The 19,588-nt window shown below is 44.7% G+C and overlaps 1 protein-coding gene across 3 annotated transcripts in view; it reads right to left on the bottom strand.

Annotated features, from left to right (window-relative positions):
* The window catches only part of GLCE (glucuronic acid epimerase), a 98,564-nt gene extending 80,146 nt beyond the window's left edge, over window positions 1–18,418 (bottom strand). Inside the window, exons 1-2 of one of the 3 annotated variants that reach the window (XM_017338286.4) lie at window positions 18,199–18,385; window positions 15,403–15,486 (exon numbers count right to left, since the gene is read on the bottom strand). The gene's annotated coding sequence lies outside the window, so the exon portion shown is untranslated. Of the gene's footprint in view, window positions 1–15,402; window positions 15,487–18,198 lie in introns of all 3 variants that reach the window. The other 2 variants (XM_002722376.6, XM_017338287.4) reach the window with 2 other exon arrangements.
* Window positions 18,419–19,588: the final 1,170 nt, after the last annotated feature.

The raw sequence follows: 19,588 nt of genomic DNA, 5'->3' as shown, positions 1-19,588 counted from the left end.
CGTCCCTCCCACCCACAACCCTCCCCTTTCCCACTCCCTCTCCCCTTCCATTCACATGAGGATTCATTTTCGATTCTCTTTATATACAGAAGATCAGTTTAGCATACATTAAGTAAAGATTTCAACAGTTTGCTCCCACACAGAAACATAAAGTGAAAAATAATAGATGATTTTTTAAATGATGATGAAATCAGTTTAGTATACATTAAGTAAAGATTTCAACAGTTTGCACCCCCATAGAAACACAAAGCGAAATATACTGTTTGAGTACTCGTTATAGCATTAAGTCTCAATGTACAGCACATTAAGGACAGAGATCCTACATGAGGAGTAAGTGCACAGTGACTCCTGTTGTTAAGATTTATTTATTTATTTGAAAGAGTTACAGACAGACAGAGAGGTCTTCCACCCACCTGTTCAATCCCCAAATGGCTGCAATGGCCGGAGCTGCGCCGATCCAAAGTCAGGAGCCAGGAGCCAGGACCTTCTTCCAGGTCTCCCACGTGGGTGCAGAGGCCCAAGGACTTAGGCCATCTTCCACTGCTTTCCCAGGCCATTGCAGGGAGCTGGATCAGAAGTGGAACAGGGGCCAGCACCGTGGCACAGTAGGTTAATCCTCCTGCCTACAGCGCCAGCATCCCATATGGGTGCCAGTTCTAATCCCAGCTGCTCCTCTTCCAATCTAGCTCTCTGCTGTGGCCTGGGAAAGCAGTGGAGGATGACCCAAGTCCTTGGGCCCCTGCACCCACATGGGAGACCAGGAAGAAACTCCTGGCTCCTGGCTTCAGATCGGCTCAGCTCCGGCTGCTGCAGTCATTTAGGGAGTGAACCAACGGACAGAAGACCTTTCTCTCTGTCTCTCCCTCTCACCATCTGTAACTCTACCTCTCAAATAAATAAATAAAATATTTAAGAAGTGGAGTAGCTGGGACTAGAACCAGCACCCACATGGGATGCTGGCACTTCAGGCAGCAGTTCTCACTCATTAATTCATTCATTAACATCACTAAGATACATTTGGAATCTGCTATGTATCAAACACTGTTAAATGCTGGAAATAAAACAGTAAGCAATAAAATATGCTAAAGATAAAGACAATTTAAGAGTCCACCCTCAATGTCACAGATTGACTTGATAAGTTAAAGTTATAAACTTGTACATAAAGTTGTAAGAAAATATTAGTTTATACTTACATTAAATGTTGAAGTACCATATAGGAGTTGGCGGAAGAGGGGGGAGCGCGGGGGTGGGGGCTTTACTGAAACCAGATCACACAAGTATGTAAGCCCCTTTGGGTTACAACACTATAAGTGACGATACAAATACAAAAATACTCACACCCAGCACTAGTGACTTTGAATTACTCACTTTTCATTAGTACATATTTGAGAGATTTATATATAATGGAAATTTAGCTTTTAAACCTGATCAAGTTGCACAGGTATTCAGTATCCCACGCTGGAGCAGCCAGATCCAACTTCAGAGGCTCCCATTCCCAATTCCAGTTTCCTGCTAAAGTGCACCCTGGGAGGTAGGAGGTCATAGTTCAGGTGGTTTGGTCCTTACTACCCACATGGGAGACCTGGACTGATTCATGGCTCCTGGCTTTGGCTCAGCCCAGCCCCAGACAAGGTAAGCATTTGGGGACTGAACTAGTAGATGAGAGCTCTCTCTCTCACTTAAACAATAAAACAAACATTAAAAAATAATAAAAATGAGGAAGTAAACATATTACATGACTCAGTTCAATGTAAGGTTTCCCAGCCACATATATCCTTCTCCCTAGTTGTCATAGGTTTTTCTATTCAACAGTTCCTAAATGTCTTCAGAAATATTATTTTTTAAAAAATTAAGTAAAATAACTAGAAAATAGCAATTTACATAGCAGAGGCCCCCTAGAGAAGAAGCAACGGAAGCCTGGCAACATAATACAAGTCATTAGTTTCACTGAAGGCGATCAGATCTCCGACGGGAGCCCACACTTCCCTTGTGTGAAAGCCAATCAAAACAAAATACGTTAATAGCAGTCTGACTTGAAGACAAACTAAGTCTGAAACACCCAGTGGGAATGAAAAAGACTTTGTATGGAGAACACAGAAAATGCAGCTGGTGTCTGTGAACCAATTTCATCTATGGTTCATTAGACATCAGATAGATTTCTCAAATAAACATTTTAAAATATACTTTTTCACTAAAGTTGTCTGTATTTATATAATGTGACAAAGTGAAAAGTATACCAGTGGCACAGCAAGTACATTTCTTGGAAAGTTATCTCCTGATTTTATTTCTTATGAGAAATTTCATTCAAAATAAACATTTTTAAGGATCCGCCACCTTTGAGGGATAATGAAAAAGCAATCAGCATATGCAGAGAAACACAACGAAAGGGAAATTCAGAGATGGGAGTATTAAGAATGCCAGGATGAATAAAATTATTTCTCTTATTCTCTAGATCTAAATGGAATTACTGCTATTAAATGTTAATCTTAAATATATTGGATGATGACAAAACACAAAGTACACTGGAGATAAAAGTAAAAACAAACACATGGAAGTTCTACGTAGGCTTTACTTTATGCAACTAGCTGACATTTAACCACCGAGTCTCTAAATTTTAAATACTTTTCAAGTCCCAGTGAAGGAGTCCTCAGAGGCTTACAATCTTGTTAATTTAGAAGAAAACTAACATATTGTAAAACAATAAATAATTCACAACAGGCTATAATATAGTGCTAATATGCCAAACTTTAAAAGGGAAAAAACAGTGTTGGAGAGGAACCTGCTGGAAGGAAAGTGGAATTAGGAGCTGGATGGGGCTGGCGCTGTGACACAGTGGGTAAAGCCGCCACCTACAGTGCCAGCATCCCATATGGGTGCTGGTTTGAGTCCTAGTTGCTTCACTTCGGATCCAGCTCTCTGCTGTGGCCTGGGAAAGCAATGGAAGATGGCCCAAGTGCTTGGGCCCCTGCATCCATGTGGGAGACCCAGAAGAAGCTCCATGTTCCTGGCTTGAAATCGGCACAGCTCTGCCCATTGCAGCTATCTAGGGAGTGAACCAGAGAACTCTCTCTCTGTCCCTCTCCCTCCCTCCAACTCTGACTTTCAATAAATAATCTTTAAAAAAAAAAAATGAAGCTTAAGTGAGTTATCACTCACCTTTCGGGCAGTTTAATAAACCAAGCCACAGACTGACCAATTTCACACTAAAAAAGGGGATACCCTCAGTCAGGGACACACCTCTGCCTAAAACAACAAAGAAAAAAACAACCACACAACCTAACAACACCTAACTGCGGCTAGCTCTCCAAATTTCCCACCCTGCATTTGTGTAGACTTTAAAAAACATTCCATCACAGGGCTTTTTTTTCTACATATCAAATATGAAATTTTTATAACACATATTTTCTTAAATATAACTATGTTCTAATTATTAAAAATAAAGAAGTAGAGGTAGGTAAGGATCTTGATTTTGTAAAAACACTTAGCACTTCCTGACTATATTGACAGTCACTGATAAAAATCCTAAATAGGACAGAGGGGAACATAGCATCTTGAGGCACATCATTAAGAATATACTGCAGTTTAATATCACTCCATTAATCATCAAGCTTTGGAGACAGCCTTTGAATCAATTACAAATCTATCTACCTATATCATAAGAAGCTGACAAATGCTATGTGTATAGCCTTGAGGCTCCTTTTCCTCCCCCTGTATAATGTGAGCTAAATGAGACAACCGAAGTAAAGCATTTAACCTAGGGTCTAGCACATAATCAAACATCCACTAAATATAACTATAATCCTAGATATGTATTATGGCCAGAGTACGCATCTGAGATACTATCCGTTTACTTTCGCTCGAAGTAAAGAAGTGAAGCCCAGTATAATGACTTGTTCCTTCTGAACCCTTGCTGGCTCCTATGGATCAGTGCCTTTTTAAATAAGAACCAGTAAGACTTGTGCTCAATACTGTTTGAGGATTCACTCAAGGAATGATGTCAAGTTTAGCAGTCTACTATTATCTCCAAACTTTACTTGTTATCCAACACCATACTTCAGTAGCTAAAACACACCTTATACATGATGTATAAAGGTACACAGTAGGTGTTCAGAAAAGGGTTTGTTGAAGTCCCTTCTTAAAAAATCAGGATGAGGGGCTGGCACTGTGGTGCAGTGGGTAAAGCACCGCCTGCAGTGCTAGCATCCCATAAGGGCACCAGTTCAGGTTTAAGTCCCGGCTGCTCCACTTCCAATCCAGCTCTCTGCTGTGGCCTGGGAGAGCAGTGGAGGATGGCCCAAGTCCTTGGACCCCTGCACCTGCGTGGGAGACCTCCTGGAGGAGGCTCCTGGCTCTTGGCTTACGATCGGTGCAGCTCTGGCCATTGCGGTCATCTAGGGAGTCAAGCAGTAGATGGAAGACATCTCTCTTTCTCTGCCTTTGCTATCTGTATCTCTGCCATTCAAATAAATATCTTTAAAAAAAAAATCAGGATGAAAGGCCATCACTGTGGTGTACCACGTAAAACTGCCACTTCAGGAGCCAGAATCCCATATTGCGCGTGGCTCAGGTCCCAGATGCTCCAATTTCAATCTAGTTCCCTGCTGGTGTACCTGGGAAAGCAGCAGAGGACAGCCAAATGCTTGGGCCCCTGCACCCATGTGGGAGACCTGGAGGAAGCTCCTGGATTTGGAATGCCCAGCTCCGGCCATTGCAGCCATATCTGGAGTAAACCAGCAGCTTGAAGATTTCTGTCTCTCCCTCTCTGTAACTCTGCCTTTCAAATAAATAAATAAATAAAATCTTCTAAAAAACAAAACTCAGGATGAATATCTTAGTTTTGACAGATACACTATGATTATATAAGCTGTTAACACTTAAGGGAAGCTAGGTGAAGGAATTAATAAATGGTACACTGGAATTCTCTTAAGAAAATCATTAGGATCTATTTCCACTGACAGAATCTTTTTAAAATATTATTTACTATTTGAAAGGTAGAGTTATAGAGAGCAAAGGAGAGGGGGAGAGGGAGAAGTAGAGGGAAGGAGGAACAGAGAGAGAGAAAGAGAAAGAGACATCTTCCATCAACAGGTTCACTTCCCAAATGGCAGCAAGGGCCAGGTCTGTGTCATGCAAAAGCCAGCAGCCAGGAGCTTCTTCTGAATCTCCCACATGGGCGCAGGGGCTCAAGCACTTGGGCCATCCTCCACTACTTTCCCAGGAGTATTAGCAAGGAGCTGGATCAGAAGTAGAGCAGCGGCCGGCGCCGCGGCTCACTAGGCTAATCCTCCGCCTAGCGGCGCCGGCACACCGGGTTCTAGTCCCGGTCGGGGCGCCGGATTCTGTCCCGGTTGCCCCTCTTCCAGGCCAGCCCTCTGCTGTGGCCAGGGAGTGCAGTGGAGGATGACCCAGGTGCTTGGGCCCTGCACCCCATGGGAGACCAGGAAAAGCACCTGGCTCCTGGCTCCTGCCATCGGATCAGCGCGGTGTGCCGGCCGCAGCGCGCTGGCCGCGGCGGCCATTGGAGGGTGAACCAACGGCAAAGGAAGACCTTTCTCTCTGTCTCTCTCTCTCACTGTCCACTCTGCCTGTCAAAAAAAAAAAAAATAAATAAAAAAAAAAATAAAAATAAAAAAAAATAAAATAGAAGTAGAGCAGCCTGGTTTTGAACCGGCATGCCCATATGGGAGACCCAGAAGAAGCTCCTGGCTCCTAGCTTTAGATCCGTCCAGCTCCAGCCATTACAGCTATTTGGGAAGTGAACCAGCGGATGGAAGACTTCCCTCTCTGCCTCTGCCTCTCTATAACTCTGCCTTTCAAATAAATAAATAAATCCTTAAAAAAAAAATTATCTCAAAGAGCAGACATGAACTCAGTAAATAAGATCTCTTATAATACCCCTATTTATCCTGGGCCACACAATGACTTCTATTCAGTAAATAATAATCATCTCAAAATTTCATTTTTGGAAATAATGGCCTTAAAAAGAATCTATCCAAAAAGCAAATATCTTTTCCCTAAACTATCAGAGCTCTGTAGAATCTAATTAAAGCCCCTGACTCTTACTACTTAAACCACTTATTCAAGTCAAGCTCAAAAAGACCTCCGATGTATGAGACAAATTACTGCTATACTATTAGCATAAAATCTTTTAAAATATATATTTTGAAAATACACTTATACTAAGGCTGGTTAATTTTTAGTTAGGCAAATAAGAGTTTAAGAAAATGATAAATTTTATTTGTAATTTTTTCAAATTCAGACTTTCACTGTTAAGCAACAAAGTCATGAAAATTCTATTAAAACTGAAACTGCCAAGCAATGAAATCCTAAAATATTTTTCCCTAAATGTTTTCCAACATACCTTCCAAACAGTTTTTGCATTTTTAAAAACTTTCAGGTATCAACTGTCTAATTTTTTAAAACTTGGCTTTCCTTACTGCAGAATCAGTACTATAAACAGAAGTGCTATTGTCAAAGAATTGATCTAATAATAAAAAGAGCTAAGGCCACTTGTCTTATAGAAAATTACTGCCAAAAGCCACCAGACCCTGCTTTTCTTCCTTCTGGGCCAGTAGCCAGATACTAATCATTTTTAGACTCCTTCTAGTTTTTGGTACACAGCACAGTACACAACGCCACATCTAACTCAGACAGTATTTTAGTGAATGCTCTCCATAACTCTTCTCTTCTAGCACAAGCTTGCACACATGCATATACATACAGTCAGCTCTCCATATCTGTTGGTGCTGCACACACATATTCAACGAATCTCAGACTGAAAATATTCAGGGGGAAAAAAAACCTGTACTGATGGAAGTATGGACATTTATTCTTGTCATTATTCCCTTAAAAATATAGTATAACTACTTACACTCATTTACTTTATATCATAAGTAATATGAGATGATTTAAAGCATACAAAAAGATGTATGTAGGTTATATGCAAACACTAGGCCATTTTATATAAGGGACAGAGTTTAGTATCTGCAGGGGGTACTGGACTCAGTTCCCTAGGCTCTAAGGGATGACTGTATACACATGACCTACAGTATCTGTAGAAGTATATATAAGGGGGCCGGCGCTGTGGCTCACTTGGCTGATCCTCCACCTGCGGTGCCAGCATCCCCTATGGGCGCCGGGTTCTATTCCCGGTTGCTCCTCTTCCAGTCCAGCTCTCTGCTGTGGCTCGGGAGGGCAGTGGAGAATGGCCCAAGTGCTTGGGCCCTGCACCCCATGGGAGACCAGGAGAAGCACCTGGCTCCTGACTTCGAATCAGCACAGTGCTGGCCATAGCAGCCATTTGGGGAGTGAACCAATGGATGGAAGACCTTTCTTTCTGTCTCTCTCTCTGTCTATAACTCTACCTGTCAAATAAAAATAAATAAATAAATAAAATTAAAAAAAAAAGAAGTATATATAAGAAATTTACTGGGGCCAGTGCTGTGGCATAGCAAGTTAAGTCGCCATCTGCAGTGCTAGCACCCCATGCGGGTGCAGGTTCGAGTCCTGGCTGCTCTACTTCTGATTCAGCTTCCTGCTAACGCACCTGGGAAAGCAGTGGAAGATGACCCAACCACTTGGGCCCCTGCATCCACATGGGAGACCCAGATGAAGTTCCAGGCTTCAGTCTGGTCCAGCCCTGGCCATTGCGGCCATTTGGGGAGTGAACCAGCATGAAAGATCTCTCTCTTTCTATTTCTCCCTCTCTCTCTCTGTAATTCTTTCAAACAATTAAATAAATATTTTAAAAAGTAAAAGAAATTGATAGTAGTGGTTGTATCTGGGATAACTGTTTGGGTCTTTGAATTTTGTATGCCTTTGTAATACCTTCAATTAATTTATTCAAAGAAAAGATCAGAATAACATTAAGTTGTTAAAATCTTTTACTTTATAAGAATACATGAGACATTTTTTTTTTTAACAGGCAGAGTGGACAGTGAGAGAGAGAGAGACAGAGAGAAAGAAAGGTCTTCCATTTTGCCGTTGGTTCACCCTCAAATGGCCGCCGCGGCTGGCGCACTGCAGCCGGCGCACTGCGCTGATCCAAAGGCAGGAGCCAGGTGCTTCTCCTGGTCTCCCATGGGGTGCAGGGCCCAAGGACTTGGGCCATCCTCCACTGCACTCCCTGGCCACAGCAGAGAGCTGGCCTGGAAGAGGGGCAACCGGGACAGGATCCGGTGCCCCGACCGGGACTAGAACCCGGTGTGCCGGTGCCGCAAGGCGGAGGATTAGCCTAGTGAGCCGCAGAGCCGGCCCATGAGACATTCTTTTAAAAATTGTTTCTTTTTTTTTTTTTTCACCTTTTTTTTTTAACTTTTATTTAATGAATATAAATTTCCAAAGTACAGCTTATGGATTACAATGGCTTCCCCCCCATAACGTCCCTCCCACCCACAACCCTCCCCTTTCCCACTCCCTCTCCCCTTCCATTCACATGAGGATTCATTTTCGATTCTCTTTATATACAGAAGATCAGTTTAGCATACATTAAGTAAAGATTTCAACAGTTTGCTCCCACACAGAAACATAAAGTGAAAAATAATAGATGATTTTTTAAATGATGATGAAATCAGATCAGACCTATTGTCATGTTTAATCCCAGTGAGAGTCAAGTTGGGAATTGCTAATTTCTTCTTTTTTTTTTTTTAACAGAAGATCAGTTTAGTATACATTAAGTAAAGATTTCAACAGTTTGCACTCCCATAGAAACACAAAGTGAAATATACTGTTTGAGTACTCGTTATAGCATTACGCCTCAATGTACAGCACATTAAGGACAGAGATCCTACATGAGGAGTAAGTGCACAGTGACTCCTGTTGTTGACTTTACAAATTGACACTCCTGTTTATGGCATCAGTAATCTCCCTATGCACCAGTCATGAGTTTCCAAGGCTATGGAAGCCTTTTGAGTTCTCCGACTCTTATCTTGTTTAGACAAGGTCATAGTCAAAGTGGAGGTTCTCTCTTCCCTTCAGAGAAAGGTACCTCCTTCTTTGAAGACCTGTTCTTTCCACTGGGATCTCACTCACAGAGATCTTTCATTTAGGTTTTTTTTTTTTTTTTTTGCCAGAGTGTCTTGGCTTTCCATGCCTGAAATACTCTCATGGGCTTTTCAGCCAGATCGGAATGCCTTTAGGGCTGACTCTGAGGCCAGAGTGCTGTTTAGGACATCCGCCATTCTATGAGTCTGCTGAGTATCTCGCTTCCTATGTTGGATCACTCTCCCCTTTATTTATTCTATCAGTTAGTATTAGCAGGTACTAGACTTGTTTATGTGCTCCCTTTGACTCTTAGTCCTTTCATTATGATCAATTGTGTACTGAAATTGATCACTTGGACTAGTGAGATGGCATTGGTACATGCCACCTTGATGGGATTAAATTGGAGTCCCCTGGTATGTTTCTAACTCTACCATTTGGGGCAAGTCAGCTTGAGCATGTCCCAAATTGTACATCTCTTCCCTCTCTTATTCCCACTCTTATGTTTAACAGGGATCACATTTCAGTTAAATTTCAACACTTAAGAATAACTGTGTGATAATTACAGAATTAAACCAGTCATATTAAGTAGAACAGATTAAAAAACTACTAAGAGGGATAATGTATTAAGTTGTTCATTAACAGTCAGGGCTATGCTGATCAAGTCACCGTTTCTCATAGTGTGGATTTCACTTCAACAGGTTTCCTTTTTGGTGTTCAGTCAGTTGTCACCGATCAGGGAGAATATATGGTATTTGTCCCTTTGGGACTGGCTTATTTCACTCAGCATGATGTGTTCCAGATTCTTCCATTTTGTTGCAAATGACTGGATTTCGTTGTTTCTTACTGCGGTATAGTATTCTAAAGAGTACATATCCCATAATTTCTTTATCCAGTCTACCGTTGATGGGCATTTAGGTTGGTTCCAGGTCTTGGCTATTGTGAATTGTGCTGCAATAAACATTAGGGTGCAGACCGCTTTTTTGTTTGCCAATTTAAATTCCTTTGGGTAAATTCCAAGGAGTGGGATGGCTGGGTCGAACGGTAGGGTTATATTCAGGCTTCTGAGGAATCTCCAGACTGACTTCCATAGTGGCTTGACCAGTTTGCATTCCCACCAACAGTAGGTTAGTGTCCCTTTTTCCCAACATCCTCACTAGCATCTATTGTTGGTAGATTTCTGTATGTGAGCCAATCTAACCGGGGTGAGGTGAAACCTCATTGTGGTTTTGATTTGCATTTCCCTGATTGCTAGTGACCTTGAACATTTTTTCATGTGCCTGTTGGCCATCTGGATTTCCTCTTTTGAAAAATGTCTATTGAGGTCCTTGGCCCATCTCTTAAGTGGGTTGTTTGTTTTGTTTTTGTGGAGTTTCTTGATCTCTTTGTAATTGTTTCTTATAAATACTTTAACATTTAATTGTTTCTATAACTACTTACAACACTCAACTTCATTTATAATCAAAGAAATACAAAGTAAGGTCTTTTGCCTATCAAATTAGAAAGGTTTTTAAAATTAATACTCAGTATTAGCATAACCTTTCTAGAAAGTTCTAGTGGGGAACTGGCCTCTTCTTTCAAACCTGTAAATTAGGTCCCTCTAGGTGGACCACCATCCGAACAAGTGGGGAGAAGACCCTGTTGATGATACTCCAGGACACTTGTTCCAGGTACCTTAGCGTCAGCCTACTGACGCGGACACAGCTCCTGCAGCTCAGGTCATAGTATATGTGTGTGTAGTATATGTGGACGGATGAGTGGGTGGGTAGGTTAATGGATATTTAAATGAATTTAACTCCTAGTTATTTAGTCAACAAGTTTTTATGTCCACCAAAAAAATATATAAAATTGTTCATGCAGCTTTGTTTTTAAAGAGCTGAGAACTGGAAACAACACAAATGTACATCAATAGGAGGAGACAATGGCATAGTCAAGCAATGGAATAATATATAGCAATGAAAAAGGATAAGGTACTTCTAATCAAAACACATGGGTGACTCTCAGAGAGTTCATGCTGTACCAAGAAAACAAGACATAAAAAAATCATTTGATTCCCTTGATATGTAGTTGAGGAATAAGCACAAGTAGTCTGTAGTAATGGGAATCAGGGAAGTGGCTCCCTAGGGGAAGTGCTGGCTGAACAGTGCATGAGGGCAGCTTCTAAGGTACTGGACATGCTCCAACTCCTGAGCTGCCCGATGGTCCTTGTGTCCACATGTAAAACTCACTGAGCCAGTCACTTACAATTGGTACACTTTACTGTATACTAGTTTTGAAAGGTCTAGTAAGAAAAAGAAAAAAACAAAACAAAAACCAAACACCATGGAGAGTTTCTTTGACTCTGTGCCTGCTCGAAAGGAAAGAAAAAAAAGATAAGGGTAGATCAGATGGTCTTTAAGTTCCTGCTTTAAAGGTCCATTGTTTTATTCATCCAACAAAAATGTGAGTAGCTACTTTATAAAAGGTACCGGGTGCTAGGGATATAGCATTAAATAAAATAGGTAAAACCCATGCCTCACAGGATCTTGTTTTTTAGAAGGGGTAGAAAGACAATAAAAATAAAGAGTGTGTTGGATAATGAAAAGTACAAAAATTAACAAAACAACAACAACAAAAAAAAAACACAAAGAAACAAAGCAAGCAAGAGGGATGCAGGGTACACAGAAGGGAAAAGGTAATTTAAACAAGGAGGCCAGTGCAGACTTCAAAGAAAGGTGATACTTGAATTAAGACCTGAAGGAAGTGAGAGAGAGAGACATTGGATATCTGGAAAAACATGTTCCAGGCCCTGCCAAACACTGTTGCTGAAAGGAAGTGAGCAAGAGTGAGATTAAAGGGGGGAGGGGTTGGGAAGAGTTCTTTTCCCTGGTTTTTTTCCACCTCCCACACCACTCCAATTCTTCATTTAAAGGTAAACTTAAGGCCAGCGCCGCGGCTCACTAGGCTAATCCTCCGCCTTGCGGCACCGGCACACCAGGTTCTAGTCCCGGTTGGGGCACCGGATCCTGTCCCGGTTGCCCCTCTTCCAGGCCAGCTCTCTGCTGTGGCCAGGGAGTGCAGTGGAGGATGGCCCAAGTGCTTGGTCCCTGCACCCCATGGGAGACCAGGATAAGTACCTGGCTCCTGCCATCGGATCAGCGCGGTGCGCCGGCTGCGGCGGCCATTGGAGGGTGAACCAACGGCAAAGGAAGACCTTTCTCTCTGTCTCTCTCTCACTGTCCACTCTGCCTGTCAAAAAAAAAAAAAAAAAGAAAGAAAAGGTAAACTTAAGTTGAACCTGTTCCACATGCAAACGTCTGTAACTACTAGCCCATTCTACCCTTATCTAATCTTTTGAGCTACTACATGGCTCACTCATGGCATTCACTTTATAGACAAACAGATAGATAATCTCTCCATTCGTATTAGTTGACCCATGGCTGGCACTTAAATGATTACACGTAAAGCTAATGGTAACTCAGCAAACATATGATCAATAAACTGTTCAGATAAAAAGAAAAAAAGAAACAGAAAGGGAAAAAAAAGCTTAGGGGACCATGTGACTCAGGCACCAAGTGTTTCCATGTGTCATCCACTGTCAGGAAACTCTTTAAGCCACATCCTTAAGACTCTCGGATCCTCAACACCACTTTTCCAAAAAGCTACTCTAGGTATTTTATTTTCCCCCTAGGGGGTAAAAGCAGGCATCTAGTTTTCCATTCTAACAGTAGTTTTATAACACCGATGTTCACAAGCAGCTTAACAAAGCAAGTATCACAGACAGCTAGTTGTGCGATCTCTAGCAAGCGTCTCACCAACTCTCATGCCTTCATTCTCCTCGTACGCCACGTGAAGGCACTGGACTAAACGGTCTCTACAGTCCAATCGGTCTCAAATTCTCCACTCTACACTCTTTCAGGAGAACTGCAAGGGTTAGATAAACCTTACAATCTATGCCTTCAATTTATAAAATAAATTAAAATGTCTGTTAACAATTTTCACAGTGAATAAGCAGCCATATTCAGATAGCAGTGTTTTAGGAAACAGCCAGGAACCTGGAGTCCATCAGGCCTACATGTGGACTCGGGCTGCATCACAATAAACAATGACCTTGAGCAAAGTATGAAGTCTTCAGTATTTGCTTTGAAAATTAAAGGCAATGTATATAAAGCAATTATTAAACCAATATAAAAACCTGAACACATTACAAGTATCCTTTCCCAAGTAAAAAGCAATCCACATAAAATAACTACCAAATCACTGATGCCTAAGACTTACAATTCCTAAGTTAGTTTCTATCTCTCCTGACAACTTTAGAGACGAGGATCAGTGGCTGCCTCAAAATTTTGTAAGACTTCTGCATGTTTAGCAGAGCAACCCTTAACTCCTAGAGTGTAAGGTGTCTCATTTCTTAAGAACTGCAGTATCAGTTTGCAGTCAAAGGGGCAAGAGTAAGATAATTTAGCAACTCCATAATTTTTAGGAAAATAGGACAGGACTGAGATAGGAGTTTAATTCATCTTGGACATTAAAAGACATTAACCTCGGTACTGAGAGCTCCAACATGCAATGAGAGCCAACTACACATAAGCAAGCAATCGAGATTCAGAAAGTTGTAAGACACAAACTTGACTTTGAGCCCAAGAGGGGAGACATGCATAATCAACATGAGTAAACGGATGAACAGGACGCGGTGAGTGAAAACCCTGGACACAGAACAGCTAAAAAGCAGATGGTGTAGGATGTATCTTGAAGAACCCGTAGACTCTGCCAGCAAGACAAGGGAAGGAAAGGCACTCAGAGCAGCGAGGCTCACTGTGTAAACTGCTTTCATCAGGACAACTGGGGCTTGAGATTCACAGTGAGGAAATGCATGAGCCAGATGATGAAAGACCTTGTAATGACACAGAGTGAGGTAAAGAAGAATGAGTTTTAAGAAAGAAACCAATGGGTTTCCATTTTAGAAAAAGCACCTTTAGGGGCCAGCGCTATGGCACAGCAGGTAAAGCTGCTGCCTGTGGCACCGGCATCCCATATGGGCGCCGGTTCCAGAACTGGCTGCTTCATTTCCAATCCAGCTCTCTGCTATGCCCTGGGAAAGCAATGGAAGATGGCCCAAGTTCTTGGGCCCCTGCACCTGCGTGCGAGACCCGGAACAAGCTCCTGGCTCCTCGGTTCAGAATGGCGTAGTTCTAGCTGTTCAGCCAATTGGGGAGTGAACCAGCAGATAGAAGACTTCTGTCTCTCTCTCTCTGCCTCTCTTTCATCTCTCTGTGTAACTCTTTCAAGTACAATAAATAAATCTTAAAAAAAAAAAAAAAACACACACAGAAAAATCACCTTTGCAGTAGCGTAAGGATGAACTAAACAGTCTAGAGACAAGCACTAGAAACCTCATCAAATCCAGAGTCCAACAAGGACATGCTGTTATCACACAGACACTCTAGGACAGAACCAGGGATAAAAAATAAACAATAATGCTTTAACAGACAAAGCTAACCTGTCCAAGGGACACCATTTACCTTCATAAATGTACGTTCTGGAATTAAATATTTCCCATGTATCTAAAATTAGGTATGATACATAAAAGTTACATAGAACTACTCAGGTAAACCCTGAGAACCAGCCCCTCTCATGGTATCTATCCCCTCCCTTTTCTACATACGATATTGCCAGTCTGCAACATAAAAATCAGTGCAGCACAAACCTGGGAACTGGAGCTTGTATTGATTACTGACAGGGGCATGTCTTGCTTTAGTTTTATATTCACTGTATATATGGAAACTGAGACTCTGAGCAACTAAGGGATTATTCAAGGTCACACTGTTAATAGCACAATGAAGACTGGAATCTGTGTCTTACGACTTCCTTTCTAGAAATTGCTTTAGTATATCACATTTATGATTCTAGAATTCTGAATAATAATTCAAGGACACTTTGGTACTGTCATTTTCAGCAGTGTAATAATGAAACTATAAAACCAGTTTTATGGTTCATATGCCTCACAAGAAAAACATATCTATTAGATGTGAATATGTTTGACAAAAAAAAATCTTTTCCTGAAGTCTGTGCCGCAATAAGAATGCCTACTCCTCCACCACAAAACACACACTTCATATTTCTCTTAAAAGTCTGAAAACTTCTTTTCTCAAACTCAGGAAACAAACTTGAAAAACAAGTTTGTAAGGTTAATTTATCTCTACATAATTAAATATCCCCCATCCTTAACATGTTATAAGATTTACTCATGTCTACTTCCTTATTCTGTTGTGCTTCCCACCTCACCTCATGTCCTTATAATTTTTAGATACTTGAAATATCCTTTTCCCGTCATGAGTACACACAGGTAGAAGCAGCAACATTGGCAAAAAGCCTTATTAATATTATACACTTCACAAATTTGCACGGTGCCCAAAATGTCAGCTCTGGACTTCTCCAACTTACAGCCACGTCACTTCGGCTCACAGAAGCAGACTGAGGGAACACGGAAGCATGAACAGCTCTCTTCTGCTCCTCGGCGACGCCTGCCTGAAGAATCCACCAACACAAACAAGGTAGATGTGGATCCTTACATACTGTTTTATGCTTATACAACACAAGCATCCTCAGAGTCCAAAGACATTCAACACCCAAACTCTACCGATCATAATTTAATCTTTCTCAATAATTTGGAAGGTAGAGCACTATCTCACTTGGTTTCTAGCTATCATGACAAATTTCAAAGATACTATCATTCAGGGATTCTACAACAAGAGTGCTAAACTCCACGCACCCTGGGTACTTCTTCCTAAGTGGAATCACAATTTTTTATGTACTTATCCCATTTCATCATTGCCTTCCTGCCCCTCTGGATGTATGAGCTGGAATCACCATCCCTCCAGGGTTCAGACACCTAACAGACAGATACTTGTTGCTTGATCAGTTTACACTTATTAAAAATCAAGAAAGCTGTTTCTTTTTAAAGATTTTATTTAATCATCTATTTGAGAGGCACAGTTATAGACAGAGAGGGAGAGACAGAACGGTCTTTCATCTGCGAGTTCACTTTCCAAATGACCACAACAGCCGGAGCTGAGCTGATCCAAAGCCAGGAGCCAGGAGCTTCTTCCAGGTCTCCCATGCGGGTGCAGGGGCCCAACCACTTGAGCCATCTTCCGCTGCTTTCCCAAGCCATACTAGAGAGCTGGATTGGAAGAGGATCAGCCAGAACTAGAAACGGCGCCCATGTGGGATCCCAGTGCTGTAGGCAGAGATTTAGCCTACTACGCCACAGCGTCGGCCCTTAAAGCTGTTTTCTTAAAAAAAAAAAAAAAAAAAAACCACACAACTCTGAAATCTGCTTATTTTCCGTCTTTCTCTTAAAAATAGCCCGGGTGGGGAGATCTACTTAGGGTTTAGAGGTCCTGACCAAATTACCTGCACAACTGATCAATTTTGAAAGCTGTGGGAGCCAATCAGGTATCTTGGTTTGCATAATAACACTGAAAACTTACACACAAGTCACAGAGTTAAATACTGATCCGCTATTCCCTTGCTTCTTAAAACGTCTGCAACATTCAGAAAGTACATTATCCCTAACCTCTAAAAACAAAAGTCATTAAAAAAAAGATTAAGAAAAACCGTCTCACACACACACAAAAGCCTGAGGCAGGCAAAATTCTCTGCTTTAGTATACTCCGATTGGTGTTTACCCAGATTCACTTACAGGCCTCTGTGACACAGTAGCTACCTAACCCGAAGAACTGTCAGCCACACACAGCACACACTTCCTGGTCCACGCGGTGTTTCAAAACCACAGATACATACAGGCCATTTTGTGAAATTCCACCTCCGTCTTCGCTAGTCCCCAAGAACTCTTAAGACTCGCCACCGACACACCACACCGACTCTGTCCAGCAGGATTCCCTACGGAGCTCTATCAACCACCCCTACAGGTCGCAAACGGTGCTTCTGCAGAGTTCTGCCGCTGGGACTCCAAATTCCAGCACGTTCTGTCTTTTTAAGAGGCTGAACTTGGGGCCATTCCTCTGGACAAGTGCTTTTCCAAGGACAGCGATCAAGCCAGAGCACACCTGAGTCTGTTTAACACTCAGACAAGAAGACTTCACGGCAGGGCTCACAATGCGGTATCGGCAAAGCAGACCACCCAGGAAGCGAAGTCAGAACCACGCACTGTCCCCACCCCCAGCTGCAGAGGAGCTGGACCCACGCGCACCCCGCGGACACCGCCTCCCTAAACAACCTACAGACCCAGGTGCCCACCTCTGGCGCCGCCACCCTCCAGTCCCCGGCGCTCCAGCGAGCCCAGCGAGCCCAGCGCGCCCCCACAGGGATCCCGGGGCAGAGAAAACTGCAGAACAAACCCACTGTTCCTCCAACTAGGCAACAACACGGATAGACCCTCCAAGCGAGCACTAAAGGAAGCCCTTCCAGACAGAACGAGACCGGCCCAAGCCGTTCCAGGATGCCCTGATGCGAGCGCCCCTTCCCGCCCCAGCCCGCCCAGCGCCCCGCTGAGCCGTCACCCACCTCCAGTGGCCGCCCGGGAGCCCGCTAACTCGCCCCGCCAAACACGGGAGACCGGGCCGAGTTACGCCCCCCTCTGGGCAGAGCAGACACCCGGGAAAGACCCCCAGCACCAGCAGCCCACCTAGGCGGCCCCTGCCCGCGCAGACCCCGCACCTCGCACTCTCACCCCTGGTCTGTCCCCGGAACCCGGATACACCGCTTCCTCAGCCCAGGAATGCGAAACGGACGCCCACCCCGGCTCAAAGGACGCCAGGGACCCCTCTGATCTGTCCCCCACCCCACCCCCAGGGACACGGGACCTTGCTAAACTGCCTCTTCTGCCCCCCACCTCAAACAGCCCGGGACCCCGAAAAATGGACCCCTTGTTCCGGAATCCGGCTACACCAGCACAAGGAACCTCAAAACCCCATCAATCTTCCTCGACTCCGAAGACCCGGGACCCTCTTTGCCGCCACCCACCCACCCACACTCGATGCCGGAAGAACCTCAAGAGCCCCAGTAAACCGCCCTGGTGGCCGCTACACTGCCCTTCGGCGCCAGCACCCGGCTCCCACCGCACCGCCTCCTCGCCCCCCGCACTCCCGAGCTCCGCCAAGCTTCGCGCCCACCAGACAGCGCCGCGCAGTCCCCGGAGCCGCCCCCGTCCGGAGCCCGCCTGGCTGGCTGCTCCCCGACCGCTTCTCCGCAGAGACGCGCCGCGGGTTTCCTCACCTGGGCAGCGTCGGAGGGCGAGCGGACCGGGGAGCCCTGAGGCAGAGAAGCGGCGGCCCAGGCCTGCGGCGCCGCAGCTCCAACCCCTTCGCGAGGAAGCGCCTGTGTGAGGAGAACCCTACCGCTCCGCGCGCGCAGCCGGCAGCCCGAGCCACCGCCGTGCCCGCCGCTCTTCCCGCGAGATCCCAGCCACGGCGAGGGGGCGGGGCCGCGCGAGGGGCGGCCGCGGCGGCTGCGGGAGTGACGGCCCTGGCGGCCTGTTGGCGGCGGCGCGGGGGGCGGGACTCGAGGCCGACTGTAACCAATCGCAAAAGAGGAAAGGTGATTCGTTCCGCCCCTTCCCCGCCCTCCATCAATAAACTACGGGCAAAGGTAGAAGTGACCTGAAGTAGTGGAAGGCCGTGGGCGAGCGCCGCAAGGTAGCTTGGATGACGTGGCTTGGCTCGCGCCGGCTCCTGCTCGGCCGCCGTAGGGACACCTGGGTTCGGGGAGAAGCCGGGGGCCTCACCTTTGCGGACTGAGGCGCTGTTGCCCCTGGTTACAGCGCGTCCTGCGGGGCCCGGGGGCTCCTCCCAGCGTCGGTGTCGGAGAAGCCGGGGTTCAGCGCAGCCCCTCCCTCTCCCTCATCTCGGCCTCTCTCTCTCCACCTCAAACAGGGCGCCATTGTTAAGAAGCCCATGTTTTCCCAACCCCAGCCCAGGACATCTGGTCTGACAAAGGACTCTCTTCTGATGCGTGCGTGTATTTCTCATACCGAAAAGCCGTCCGGCTCCAGTCAAAAGTAAATGTCGCTGGAGTCCACGGCATAGCAAATTCCCGGATCCCATGCAAAGTCCCATCTTGGTAGGACCCAGTGCTCAGGAGCGTTTGGCGCGCGCAGGGCACGGAATAAAGGCGAAAGGAATGAATGAAGACTGTGATATTTAAATAGACAGAATCTGGACTTGCCCCAGAAAGTCTGGCTTTCCCGCCCTCTCTGTAATGACAGCAGTCTATTATTATGCCTCTCCTGCAGCCCTCACCCACCTCCTTACTCCCTGTTCATGGCAAAAAGCCCCCTTTCTCCTCGCCAAGGTTAACCCTTGCACCTGTGCACTGGATGGCGGCCATGCCCAGACTTTGTTTCATCAGCTTTCTCTGGCCGGCTCTAACTCTTCTGTCTCACAAACACAACCTACCCCACCCTCTGAACAGAGCAAAACCAGCCTGCCTCTGAGACCCCCCCAAAACATACTCCCCGAGAAACAGAGTATTTGTCGTCTCCGCTTGCTCGTCTTGTTTTTCCACCAATCTGCCCTCTCGCTGCTAACAAAAGAGTTCTTTCCCAATGGAAGGGTGGTCTGTGTGGGGGGCACTTTCCCCAAGGACCAGTCTGCAGCCTATCGGCAAT

The sequence above is a fragment of the Oryctolagus cuniculus genome, chromosome 12 (genome assembly GCF_051225735.1).
Source record: "Oryctolagus cuniculus isolate XC-2025 breed Fujian yellow rabbit chromosome 12, ASM5122573v1, whole genome shotgun sequence".
Lineage (NCBI taxonomy): Eukaryota > Metazoa > Chordata > Mammalia > Lagomorpha > Leporidae > Oryctolagus > Oryctolagus cuniculus.
This window is presented reverse-complemented; position numbering and strand designations above follow the sequence as displayed.